The sequence below is a fragment of the Sapajus apella genome, unplaced genomic scaffold, assembly GCF_009761245.1.
Source record: "Sapajus apella isolate SASKATOON/1434 unplaced genomic scaffold, GSC_monkey_1.0 scaffold107, whole genome shotgun sequence".
NCBI classification, from domain to species: Eukaryota; Metazoa; Chordata; class Mammalia; order Primates; family Cebidae; genus Sapajus; species Sapajus apella.
This window is the reverse complement of record NW_022437047.1, coordinates 655,758-668,728: the sequence shown is the minus strand read 5'-3', so window position 1 is coordinate 668,728 and position 12,971 is coordinate 655,758. Positions and strand designations below refer to the sequence as shown.

Here is a 12,971-nt window from a genome sequence, read left to right as displayed (position 1 = left end):
GGTGTCAGTATTTCTGATCATTATGGAGGATAGCTTCCCTTCCACTGCGTGCATTCCATGGTGCAAGCAGACCCCAGGCCAGATGAGGCTGGTCCGTGAATTGGCTGGGCCACAGCTCCCTGCTACTGCCTCCTGGCTCCAGTCCAATTCCTTGCTGGGTTTTCAGGTTGGTGCTCCACCTACAAACGGAACTAATCTGGGGACGTCACAAAGGGCCTCTGGGCTCCTGCCCCATGTGTTCCTTGCAGATTCTTTCGAGGTAGATAGCCCCTCATCCTGGATGTGAGGTCCTTCCCCTACTCTTTTTGCCCTGCCCCCAGCCACACCCCACCCCAGGGCAGGATTACTTCCTGGGAAGGGAACCCAGGAGAAGGCAGAGTTCAAGTTCTTCTCTTCATTGGCTCCTGGGAATGTATGACTGGGTCCATGAAGACAGCTTCTGCTGGGAGGATGCTGAGCACTCCACCTAGAATAGCCAATCAGCACCTTCTTCTTCTATCTTTTTTTCTAAGTCATCATTTATTGATTTTAGAGCACCCATCACGTGAATGAGGTGCTTTACAATACAGTAAACATCACAACAGAACTCACGTAGTTAAATACAATCAACAAATTACAGAACTAAAAAAAAAACTGGAATGAAGCGACATTAATGTCAGATTTCAAAGATGCTGAGAAGTGGCAGTACAAAAAAGGTAATTCCACCAACTGGAGACCAGAAGGGCAAAGATACACAAGCACCACAGCCCAAAGTGGGCAGATTTTTCTAGAGGGTGAGTGAGCATATAAAATTAAATTTCACAACCGAGAATGAAGGCCACTAAAGATATGATGACACCCACATGATCACAGTACTAGTGGAATAACCTCACAAACATTACCTTATAATGACAAGGATTTTAAACTCAAGAGGCCAAAAAGCCACCAAGATCATCTGTCCCATACGAGCACAGACTGAAATCAATGTGCCTCTACAAGAATTTGGAATAAATGTAGGAAATGGCCAACAGTTCTACAATCCGTAAGATCTAGGGAGATGTTGGCACAAGTTTTGGGGGAAAATCCTTTTCCTAAAGCAGAGAAAAATCACTTCACACTGATGATGAGGTGCTGGTGGAGCAAAAGCCACCTGGTTCAGTGTCATCTGAGTGTGGGTTTCATATCAAACTAGAGGCATTTAAATTTACATTATCAGATGAACACTGAGAAAGGCGCAGGTGACGTCTCTGACAGAGGAAGGGAAGTTGTAACATCTACGTGGGCCTGTGTTTCAGTGTGGCACAGTCAGGGCACCAGGTGGAAATGCACGTGAAGAGAGACGCACTCATTCCTGGCTCTCACTTCCACTCCCCTAGAGCTAGCCCTAAAAAAAAAAACCACATGGTTTTATCAAAGGAACTGCATTAAAGTGGCACTTAAAGTTCAAAAATAGTTGTCCCAGAGTTACTAGGTCATTTGCTGCTTGCTGAAGAGTCAAATCCCAAGTTTCACCTTAATAGATTGCTAGCAGAATTACAGCAACAGGAGAGCAACATTCGAACTCCATTTTGCCACAAGCAACCACCATGTGAACAATTTCTGACTTAAGAGTAAAAAGGGAGGGATCCCATCTCTTTAAAAAAATGTTTTTTAATTAGCCAGGCATGGTAGCACATACCTGTAGTCCTAGCTACTCAGGAGGCTGAGGCAGGAGGATCACTTGAGCCCAGCAGGTCAAAACTGTAGTTAGCTATGATTGTTCTTGCTGCACTCCAGCCTGAGTGACAGAGAGACCCAGTTTAAAAAAAAAAAAAAAAGTAAAAGGGATTGCATTCCAAGTCCCGTGGGGGTATGCAGTGCTGATATTTTGGGGCAACAATTTTTACAGTCTTTGAAAAACAGACCAAGCCATGAAGTTCTTAAAGAAAACTGGGTTCCAATGAATCAAACAATTTCCAGTCACAACACATTTACAAGTTTTATAAGGTTTGTATAATGTTTACGGGTTTTTACAATGCTTCAGAGCAGAGAACAGACAGGGATTTAGAAAAAAAATCACTCTCTACTGTGACTACATCCTCAACCATTTTATTTCTACTTAAAAAAGGACATACAGCGTTTGTAGAGGTCTGAGCTATTGGCAGTTCTTTCACTCTTCTGCCAAAACATTTCCCCAAACCCCACAGAGCAGAGATGCACGAATTCTTACTGATTCTCACAGACACATGCCCCATCTGCTACTGTCTCAAGTTCTGACCCCCATTAGAAGCTGAAGACTACTTCCCACACACAACCTCACAACAAACATAAAGGAGCCCAGGGCCTGCCTTTAACACTGCACATGTTCATTTTACCATTCGCTGAAGCTGTTTTAGAAAACTGTGTGATATGAAGTATAGTTCAGCTCAAACATTAATCAAATCCAAGTGTGCTATGGTTAGTGACAGGATCTATACGTCAAATAGCAAAGCATTTACCCCGTAATGCTTTTAGCTTCACAGAAGAATCTAGATAGAACCAAATACATATACTGCCATGGCCATGTGATTTTCAAGTATTAAGTTTGTTTGCATAAGGAATCAACCTAAGAGTTTTCTAAACCACTTCTCTGGCATTCAGTATTATAGCCTTCATTCAATACAATAAAAGCCAACAACTTGAAAGTTATTGGAAAAAAATTACATTTTGGAAGAACTCACTGCATAAGGTGACAGAATTCCAAAATCAAATTACATGAAAATATACCTCGCAATTTCTTTGTACAATGGGTGAGAAAAATCTGCAGTAGAGAAGAATAGAGGCAAAGGAAGAGGAAGGCCTAAAGAGAAAGGTAGGAGAGTAAATAGCATTTGGAACAGCAAACCCAGAGGTGAGCTAGAAAGCCTGTGGCTGTGCATGCTTCATTTATCCAACCTTAATACTAGGCAACTGAAGGAGGGAAAGTCAGATTTGCTATTGTTTGGGGAGATTTCCAGTAAGCTGAATTAAGAACCATCTGTTTTTAGTTCTCGGGGGTAATGACTGGGATCAAGAGCTCGTAACAGCCGATAAATGTCATTGCTATACCCAGACCAAGAGGTGGGTGCAACCAGAGTACAAAAAGGACAAAGCACCTAGTGATGGCTCCTTCAAAGTCATCATTAAAAATCAAGTAATTGCTCATTAAGTATTTCAGTATTTGAACTAAATGATTTGAGAACATTCTGGTAGACAGAGAGATAAAAGCAAAGGGGAGTGTGTCAAAACAAAGAAGATACAAAAGTTTAGTAATTGAAGAGAGTTTAATGAAGCCTCAATGGTTTAAGGGAAATTAAATGGAAACTTTTAATCCTAATTGCTTTTCATCCGGCATGCTTAAAGGAGTCCTTTTAAACTGATAAGAAACAATGAATAGGAAAGAAAACCTGCTAAAATCTTGTAGAATGTACACGATTCTTACTCTACTACAAGAAAGCATTATTTGGTACAAGGTGTATCTATGGATGTGCATGAACAGTGTATATATTATCCGGATCATGTTGTGCTATGTACAGGTCTTTACAATTCTTCCTGAAGGTTAAAACAGTTCATTAGAATTCAAAATGCGTAATCATCTGAGTTGGCACTTGTTCAGCTCTTGTCAGCACTGGTAACTGGCATGTTTTATTGCAGCCCAGCTCCAGCCAGTGTTTGCCAACTTGTACAACAGAAGTCCAGCAATAGGTGGGCGGAGTGCAGGAAAAACAGTGCCATGTTTCTCAGTTGGAGACCCTGAAATAAGTGAAGTTACTAGCTGCTAAATAAATGTCACTCAAAAGCAGTCTCTTGGCTTTTTCTGACACAGAGGACAGTTTTTCTTTTAAATTCTCCATTTCTATCTTCCCTCCATTCTCTCGCAGCATCAACATTAGCAGGTGAGTCTCCATTAGGGTCTGCCAGCATAGAAATGACACTAATCGTGATGGTTTCCACAGTGTGGATAGGGAGCCAGCGTTCTTCTGGCTTTTCATAACCATGCTTATCTTCCCCAGGCTCATGAAGAATAGAAATGCACACATCACCATTTTTAGCAACATTTGGATGCCAGATTTCTGTAATGAATTTCATTTTAGGAGGCCGGAGGGGATAATCTTTTGGGAAAGTGAGATGAGCCTTAAAAACACCACCTTCATAAAGTGTATCTGAAGGGCCAATAAGGGACTTCCCATCGGTAGAGATCATTGTCATCTATTAAATCTGCAGAAAAGCCTTCCACTGGATTTTTGCTGAGTTCTGCCAGCTGTCTTCACAGTAGCAGTGCCGACTGCAGCTCTGTCATCCTCCCACCAAGGGCCCGGGCTGGCGCCGGGGCTTCCGAAGGGCTGGGGACAGGATCTGGGGGCTCTGGAGCGGGGTGTGCTGAGGAGCCCGGGGTGCGAGTCCGCTCGCTTCAGCTCCAGCACCTTCTTCTTAACCATCACAACCAAAAGCTCTTTTTAATGAGGTCCTAATTAATTTTCATTTATTAATGAAGCTACTTGAAAGCAGGAGAAATATCAACAAAAAGCATTGGTGTGTTTCTACCTGGGACCGCCTTTTCGAGAGCCTCAGAATAACAACTCATGGCCGGGCTTCCTTAAGAAACTACTGCTATGAAATCAGAGGGAATTCTGACCTCACTTTGGATGAGTGTACTGAGTAAACTGAAATTTCTTTCTTGTATGAAGAGTGAAGTTATGGGTCTGAGCACAGCAATCTCTTCTAGGTGCCAGAAATGTCTTTTTCAAAGGGGTTGGTGTTAAAAGCGTTTTGGCTGTGTCTCTGTGACCTGGCCAGAGTCACCCCGGTTCTCTAGGTCTCAGTGTTCTCTTCTGTAAAGACAAGGCTTGGAGCCCTTCCCGTGGGATGGGGGAAGGGAACACATGGAGAGGGCAGTGAGCGTCTCGTGGAGTCTGATTCTAGGGGAGCAAAGTTTCTTCCGGTTGCCTCCTGGGTCGGGGCGGCTTGCCCTGTGATGGGGTGGCTGGCCCTCAATGTGATGATGGTGACACCTCTTGGCCAGGACTGGGGTGGGTTGAGTTTAGCTCCCACGGAAAGTTGTTCAGAGGCTGAGCTGGGTCTCAAGAGTGTGGCCTGACCACAAAGAGTAGGCTGTGTCTGCAGCTGCTGCACCCTGACTGGGGCTAGGCCTTCCTCCTGGGACCTGTACTTGGCTGGGGACCATGGCAGCAGCACCCGCGGCTCCCCTGCCTCTCCCCAGCACCTCCTGGCACAAGGGCTGGGACCCTGGCACTGCTAGCTAGGTCCATTGGACCGAAGGAGGGTCTAGCTTTGACTCCTGGACTTTTTTTTTTTAAGATGTAGAAAACATGTTTAAGAAATAAAAACCTTTCTCTGCCCCGGTTATACTGACCAGCAAAAAATTCTTCCTGCCCCATGATATGCTTTGAGTCAAACCTCTCTGAACTCACAGCAGTATGGCCTAAGCTTTGACCTTTTTCATTGACACTTGAATTTAAATCACAGAGATAGTATATGCTTATTGTGTTCAAACAACGCAGAAGAATATAGAGAATCTGGAAGGAAGTTCTGCTGTCACCTCCACCCCTCTCCTCCCCACTCTCCTCCCTTCTGTTTCTGGCCAGCTCATCAGGAGACATTGCTTTGAGAGGCCACGGTGTGCGGTCTGGGTTGGAGGGCTGAGCCAATGACAGGAGGAGCATCACCTCAGAGACTCAGCAGCAGGCAAAGCAGGATAACTGCAGAAGAGACGGGTTTGTGGTGACCTCCCTGGCTGGGGCAGCAGGCACCAGCCAGGACCGGGCCTCTGCTGTCCGCACGTTGACAGTGCTGCCCAGCTGTCCTTCAGCTCCTGTGGGCTTTCTCTTTTGGGTCTCAAAGGGAAGAAGGCATCCTCAGCTCAGTCATGGCAAAGCCCATGACTGCACATGTGGAAACCTCAGTGGATCAGTCTCGGGAGGGAAGCTGCATGACCCTGTGGCTGGTGGCATTCAGCAGGGGTCACTTTAGCAGGAAGGAGCAGGGGGGAAACATAAGCCGAAGGGTGGGGACATGTGAGCCATCAGGTAGGTGGCTGCTGTCAGCGAGTCCATTCCAGGGTCTCCTAGGGGGCTGCCAGCGCTTTGTGCTGTGGGGGGATCACTCAGAGGTGTCCCATCTCAGGTCTCTCTTGTCCCCTCCCCACCCCTGCCTGAGTTGAATGTGGACTTGCAGAGCTGTGGTGTACGGGATATACTGCATCAGGGAGCGGGTGTCACTCCCTTGCCTCTGGACCGACCCAGCTGGGCTGCCCTGGTCTGCAGCGTCCATTTAACTTCTTGAGGGAGCACTGACAGTGTGCCACGCTCTCTTCTGAGTGCTCGGAATACAGGTTATTGAATCAGACATGGGCCTTGCCCCCTCGAGATGCTGACAGCCATCTAGTGGTGCTGATGCTAGCCAGGTAGGCTATCACCTTCACTCACACAGCGGAAGGCAGCACAGCCTCTGCAAGGCGTGTGGAGCGTGCACTTTGTTTAGTGATGGGCTCCTAGCAAAACAGAGTCCTTTATGCCGTTGTCCCCCACTCCCCCAACCTTTCACCATGCCCTCCCTATCCCTGGGCTTTTTGGCTTCCTGGTGATTCAGGAGATCCTCATTGGTTGATTTTGAGCACAGGTAGCTTTTCCCCTCTGAATGGCCCTTCGAAAGGTAATCCCGACAGACCCCCTCCCCAGGCCCTTACAAGAGCCATGGCTCTAATATACAATCAAATGCCAATTACCCATTGGCAGAACAACTGTCTGGGGAATTAGTTTTTGTTGTTGTGTTGTTTCGACTGACTTCTCAGATCCTTTCTCTCCAACGTGGTTGGGAGTTATCAGAGAAGTGAAACTCATCTTACAAGTGCCGATACTGACGGCAAGAAAGAGAGAAGCAGAATAGTGAAGTGGAAAGAGTTGGAGCTAGGAGCCCGAGGACTTGTCCCCTAGTCTTGATTCTGACGTGAGCTGGCTCTCAGGCTTTTGTCGTGGGTATCATTCCCATTGCCTGTGTGCCTAAGGTTGTAAACCAGCCTGTATTATTTGTGGGAGCACGGGGTGTATTTTAAGTATAAGCAATGCATGGGAGCTCTAAGGAACTTAGTGACTGCTCTCAAGGAGGCAAGGAATAGGATACAGGAAGGGACGGCAGCTCTTTGGATCTAATTCTGCTGCATGAGAGGAGCAGTTTGTATCACGGAGTGGGGTAACTTGTAGCTGGAAGGAGCGAGGAGAAAATGTAAGCTGAGGAGTAGATTGTTTAAATGGATGAATTCTTGGACTGTGCGCTCAGCTTTAGCAGGGCTTCACCTGTGGGACTCCTGTGAGGCCTGGCTTGTGGATAGGTCCTGTAGACATTTGTGATTTGCTTATACAAGGTCACCCAGAGATACCTTAGGTTTAGAGGCAATATTTTGAATTCCCAAAATATAAGCGTAGTGTATATTTAAATTTAAACTTCAAAACCTCTGTGAGTCCTAGATATTGATTAATCCTCCCACCTCAGGCTCTCAAGTAGCTGGAACTACGCAAGTGGTGTGCGACACCATGCCTGGCTAATTTTTTTAAAAATTTTTTGTAAAGATAGGGTTTTGCTCTGTTGCCCAAGCTGGTCTTGAGCTCCTCGCCTCAAGCAATCCTCCTTAGTCTCCCAAAGTGCTGCATTGCTCCTAGAGAGTCCCAAATTTATGTATCTGTGTGAGGGGTTTCTTAGTTCCAACAACCCGTAGGCAAGGCCAAAGGTTTCTGTCACTTTTTCCTGTGCGGGCATTCAGAGCCACGCTTCTTAAAGCAGCCCCATCCTACCACGCCCTTCTACCTTCCAGGTGGCTCCAGCAGCCACTTAGGCTTCATTCTGCAGAGGTCTGTCCCCTTGGCATCCTGACTCCTGAGGGTTTCCATTACCCGCCTGTGAGCTCAGCTGTGCATGAAAATTATGTTTTATAAGTTGTACCCAACATTTCCCAGGCATTTGGTTGCAGAAATTCAGGTTATCTTGTCTACCCTGGTGCCTGAAGAGAAGCCTCATGGACATCAGCGGCATCTGACTTTTTACAAAGGAATCTGAGCCAGGAGAGTAAAATAGTAGGATTTGCCGGAGCTACACACACAGTCTGTGGACACTCAAGTCTCCAGATTGCTCAGTTTGTGGAAATAGTTTCTAATAAACCGAAGGATCCCACTTTGTATTTATTTTTGTTTGTTTGTTTCTCATCCTTTGTTTCTCGTTGAGAATAGCTTCAAATGTCTGAGCAAGTTTCCATCATGCATCGGGGAAGGTAGCATTCTTTGGGGTGAGAACTTTTCGGCAGTCAGGACAAGGAGCTTAGCTTGGTTGATCCTGGTCATTGCAAGTGACAGACAAAGCCCCTTGGACTTTCCCCCGTCATCTCAGGCTGGATGCTGGTGAGCTTATTCAGCACTGAGCACAGGAAGTCCTCTTTCATTGACCAACCAGCTCTCTTGGCACATGGGCCATCTGTCCATTAATATGGGGTGTCACCACTTATGGCGATGATTAAAAACCCTCATCCTACTCACAGCCTTAACATCTATTGTATCTTGGTGGCCAAGTAGGAATAAGCAGCAAAATTAATTTGATTGCTCCTTCTTTCTTTATTCTGGTCCTCCCTGTCTTCACTTTATTCATGTAAGTAAAGCAAGGAAAAAAAATGGCAGCCAAGGAATTTGAGAGTAAGGTAGATTCAGAAACAGCATCTTTGGAACAGCTACCATCTCCCAGGTATGCTGTGCGGATATACCGCAGGCAGTTTTTTCTTAAAAGGGTGGGACACACCGTTTAATGTCAAATTATTGAAAGGAAGATCAAACCCTGCAGAGTTCAGATTTCCCTTGATAGTGGCTGTTTGACTCTGACATGCCTAAAATTAACGTACGTCACATTAAAATTTACGTATTATACATATTCATGTAAGTTTAAGAAAGGATATCATGAAGCAAGGAAATTGAAACACACTTCAGCAATAGAAGTTAAAGAAACATGCATGAGGTCACCTCTATAAGATTCTGCAAAAGCTCTAGGCAGTTCACTGCTGCGTAAGCAAGTTAGAAGCTGGGGGTTCAGCTTCACTTGAAAATCGTGGAGTTGTTGTCCGTTCCTCTTCTCAACCCTGTACCCTTATCGCCCACCTTGACTCTTACTGTTCCCCTTTGTTTAGTTTCTGACACTGGCTTCTCAGCTTCAGCCATTCTCAACAGAGGGAACAGCATGAGAAAAGCCAGTTGAGCTTCCCCATGGGGTTACATCTCCTTCACCTCCTAGGAGACATCCTCCCTATTTTAATGTAGCTGCCTTTGGGAAGTCAGCTTTCTCTTCCATGTTCAGATACAGTTCTCCCTTCTCCAGGATCCAGGAATTTTCCCCCAACTATCTCTCCATTTCATGAATGGTATCATATTTATTGTAACAACTCAGTTTACTCAGCGAGCAGAGGACAGTTGTAACCTCCATGGACACTGTTCTCTGCAGACAAGCCTGTCATTTGGGGAGGGACACAGTGGATGGGGCTACCACATGGTGAGTCAGCTGAGTCTAATACTCTCTGGAAACCAATGGGTGACGGATACCACCGCCAACTTTTCCCCCACATTGAGGTGGCTCATTCGTGTACACAACAGACCATGCCTCACTTCACTCATTTCACCTCCATCTCTTCTCTCTTGAGGGCCTAGATTTAATTCAAGGAAGGGAGGGACCTCTTCATCCTTTACATCCCTTTTGTCATGCAACACAAGGCTGGTTTTTCCGGAGGTTGCCAACCAAATTCCTATGGCATGAATGAATAAATGGGTGCTTCTGATTACTAAATCAGTCTCCAGCCCTCAATTCCCTGTTGCCATCTCAGAATTCATAGTTCTCCCATCACCTCTAGTCTGAAATGTCTAAAATCTTCTTCTTCTATTTTCTCCTTCAAATCTGTCCCTCTTTAACCTTCTCATATCTCTTAATGATAAGTTTAATGCTCAGCAGAAACCTCAGTCGTCTTGGAATTCTTCTCTTCTTGGTCCCTAAAAATCACCAAAATCCATTGAGTTAGGTATTTCCTTTTCATTCGCATAGCTACAATCTGGGTTTCATCAACAACCTAAGTTTAGGCCCTTAGCACCCAAGCCTGGACTTCTGTGCCTCCTTCTTCATTGCCTTGAACAATAAAGCCGGGCTAATCTTCCTAAAACATTGTTTTCTTCAAGTAAATGAACTGCATTTAAAAACTAAGCATCCGTGGCTCCTATAACTAGTGAAATACAATTCAGAGGTGTCAGCCTACATTCAAGGCCCACCCCCGCCCCCACAACTGACTTCAGCTGACTTTCAGACCTTCCTCTTTCCACATGCACTTTGCAACGTTTCTGTCCAACGGGACTGGGTTGCTCACAGGCTCTCCAAGCAGGCCTCTGGCCTTTGTTCATCCTGCCACATGGTCCTTTTTATTTGGTCCTTCCAAATTCTGCCCATTCTTCAAGGCTCAGTCAAGGGTGAGTCCCATTTCTTTGACACCTTTGCGAGCCACTTGAAAAGACCACAGGCTATTTACCCTTGAAGTTCTTGAAATTTCAACTTCAGGGCCTCCCACCTCCAAGCCTTGGACCTTACCTTACATTTGTAATTACATGTATATATATATATATATATGAGATATATTTTAAAGAGCTTCATTCAATATTATGAACTTCAACCCCACATAAACTGGCACCCACCCTTCTGATCATCTGCAGCTTTCAGCTGCAGTTTAACTGATCAGCAGGGGTAGATCCACTTACAGTGTCTCATTACAGTAAGCCTGAACACATGCTCAGAGCTCACACTGAGTTGCCTATTTCTTTGCTTTTCATTTGGATCAAATCCCCAAGGGTAAGTTGAATGTGTATTTCAATTTGTATAGACTTAAGATCTCCTGGATGCAGAAGCAGGGAAGATCTTGCCCTTGGCATCAGGGCACATGTTTTTGGAAGGATTAAATACAAGCAATCTTTAAAGGGAGGCGGGCAACACGAGTACCCTAAGAAAAATACAAGCAAAGTACTGTAGGGGGTTAAAGAAGAGATGAAGCTAGGTTTGGCATTTACCCCTGTGATCCCAACATCCCAGCAAGCAGTACTGGGTATGCGAGAGAACGGCAGCCACACCTCGAGACTGACAGTAATGGGGGATGAGAGGCTGAGCCTTTTCCTGGTCCCTGGCTTATTCTCCACACCCTTGGCCCCCCAGCACAGCTATGAGGCATTCCTTGTGCTCTGAGTTTTGCCACCCCAGCTCTTTTCTGGCGTCCCCAGAAATTTGTGGTCTAAAAAGATGGCAAAGGGCCTCCTAGTCTAATTTTCCAACATGCAATGCTTTTAGAAGAGCACTTACAGCTTTCGCTTTGTGTGTGTGTGTGTGTGTGTGTGTGTGTGTGTGTGTGTGTGTGTGTGTGTGTGTAACAACAAGGTCTTGCTCTGTCACCCTAGATTAGACTACAGTAGTACAATCATAGCACACTGCAACATCAACCTCCTGGGATCAAACCCTCCTCCCACCTCAGCCTCCTGAGTAGCTGGGACTATAGGCATGTGCCACCATGCCTGGTTATTATTTTTTAGAATGTTTGTAGAGATGAGATTTCATTATGTTGCCCAGGCTGGTCTTGAACTCCTGGCCTCAATTCATCCTCCTGCCTCAGCTCCTAAAGTGCTGATAGGCTTATGAGCCACTGCTCCAGGTCCTTGTTTCTCTTTTTAAATCTCCATCTGTACCCATGAGCTGAGTTTGTAAAGCCAACAAAAGCAAAAACTTAAATCTCTAGTTTGCCCTGGCGGACAGAGAAAGGGGAGAGAATGTGAGGGAAGGACCTGCAACTGTGAGATCCTGAAGCGAAGCTTCATTCGCTTTTCAGCCTTGTTCTTCCTTTTGACCGAAACAAACTCTTCTTTGATTTGGTGGTGTCTCTCGCTAGCCTCCCTTTGGGATAAGGCTTCCTTTGCTATGAATGCAGACTCCCTGGTTTAGGCGTAAAGAAATATGAGAAGCACCTATGGTTTTCTGCCTTGCTTAGAAGTCAAGAAAACAATTTCTTCTCTAAAAAATTGATCCTGATGCCTCCTTCAACTGCTCAAACAGTCTAAAGTCACTCATCTGCTTCTTTCTCTGCTTTGGCTGCCCAGCTCAGTGCTACATTTTGCGTACAGTTACTCCAGCGCTTGGAGGCAATTTCTTTGGGATTATATTTGTCTATTCCCTCTCCACTACTTTTTTGTTTCGCTGTTTTATTCTGTGTTAATGAGCTTTGGTCCGACTGTATCTTGATATATTTTCATAGGTCAGTGTGAATTCCCATTTCATCATTGCCCTGGTCATCTCTACCTTCTTGCTGAGAATCCTGGCCCAACCCCGGCAGGAGACCTATGGGGACATGGCCTTCTCCCCTCCAGTACAGAGCAGAAGGACTTTCTTTCCAGCAGCGGCCTCTGAAGGCAGCTTTCCCAGGTCTGGCAACAGCTGTAAGGCCTCTTCAGAACCAGCTTCTGAAAGACAGCTTCAGGTCTTCAAAAAGACCTGCCTTGATTGGACTTCTGCTAGGGCCTGCTTCCGTAAGTCCTGAAGGGACTACCTGTCTCCCTTTCTCTTCATCTTCAAAGGCCAGGAGCAGCACTCCTCCAGGCTTCTTCAGTAGCTCTTTCTCCAGGTTTCCTCTCTTCTGGATCCAGTCACACTGGCCACTGAGTCTGAGAGGCTGGGCCCGGCTCAGGAGGTCTGGTTGCCCTGGCAACATGGGTGGGGCTAAGCCTCCCAACTGCCCGTGACAGTTATTCAGGAAGTTCCGGTTGGTGGTTGCCTGCTTGCTGAGGTTGATGGGGCAGCGACTGTTTAACTGTATTTTACAGATGCGAGGCAAGGCTTGGTCAGAGTCTTCTAGGCTGGGACTAAAACCCAAGTATCCTCTCTCTGATCCATTTGTGGTCTTCCACATCACCCTCTTTGTCATCAATGGCTCC

The 12,971-nt window shown here is 45.8% G+C and overlaps 1 pseudogene across 1 annotated transcript; it reads right to left on the bottom strand.

The window, feature by feature from the left end:
• Nucleotides 1-3,241: 3,241 nt before the first annotated feature.
• LOC116537159 lies at nucleotides 3,242-4,291 on the bottom strand (annotated as a pseudogene). Its single transcript, XR_004262992.1, has one exon. The product of XR_004262992.1 is annotated as a ubiquitin-conjugating enzyme E2 G1-like (transcript).
• Between the last annotated feature and the right edge of the window lie 8,680 nt (nucleotides 4,292-12,971).